This window comes from Cyphomyrmex costatus, unplaced genomic scaffold (assembly GCF_001594065.2).
Source record: "Cyphomyrmex costatus isolate MS0001 unplaced genomic scaffold, Ccosl1.0 scaffold62, whole genome shotgun sequence".
Lineage (NCBI taxonomy): Eukaryota > Metazoa > Arthropoda > Insecta > Hymenoptera > Formicidae > Cyphomyrmex > Cyphomyrmex costatus.
In genome coordinates this window covers 181,008-181,859 of record NW_017280178.1, presented here as the reverse complement: position 1 = coordinate 181,859, position 852 = coordinate 181,008, and positions in this window count along the sequence as shown.

Below are 852 nucleotides of genomic sequence, written 5' to 3'. Positions count from 1 at the left end.
CCCTCCTTTTCCGAGCAGACTTTCTTTCCTTCCGAGCAGACTTTCTTTCCTTCCGAGCAGACTTTCTTTCCTCCCGAGCAGAGTTTCTTTCCTCCCGAGCAGACTCTCCATCCTCCCATCACCACCTCCTTCCCTGAGCAGACTCTAACTCCCCCTGTTATTACCACCGTTTCCCCCGACTGCGAAATTGTAATGTACTTTCCAGGAATCTCCATCCCCTTTTTCGTACGGCTGGACGCCATCCGCCCCGTCGTCCCCTGTTCCTGTCAAGGAAACCCCTCCTAATTCCTCTTCCTCTCTCTCTCTCTTTTCTCCCGTCCAACACACACGAACACACACACATGATATTTCTAAATTTTAGTTTAATAAGATTTGTGTAATGTCTATTTACCTTTTTAGTTTCATTTATTTTATCACGTGTAATGTTCCTTATATATTTTGTAATAGTAATAAATAAATGTATTAGAAATTTAATTTTAAAATATAAAAATCGCTTAAATTCTTAAACCCTTTTTCTCGTATTCCCTGATCCATTCCCGTTAGATCGCACAGGTCCACTCCCAGGTAATAGGGATTAAGTTCCCTGACCTAAATTAAAGGACCAACGATCGTGACCGCTCACGGAGAAAGGCGTCATAGTGTCTCTTCCGAGACACTGACCCATTTTCCGGAGCACTTAAAGGTACGATCGACTCACAGGACACTCCACGGTGTGTACCTGCGAGAGCCCGAACTCGGTGACGCTCCTCCGTTGCCCCTTCCGAAAATTGGGGATCGAGCGTGACCGAATCTCGGGCAGAGTTCGTTGCGCCCTTCCGCAGCTCCTCCCGGAATCGGAGCTTGGACGTAACA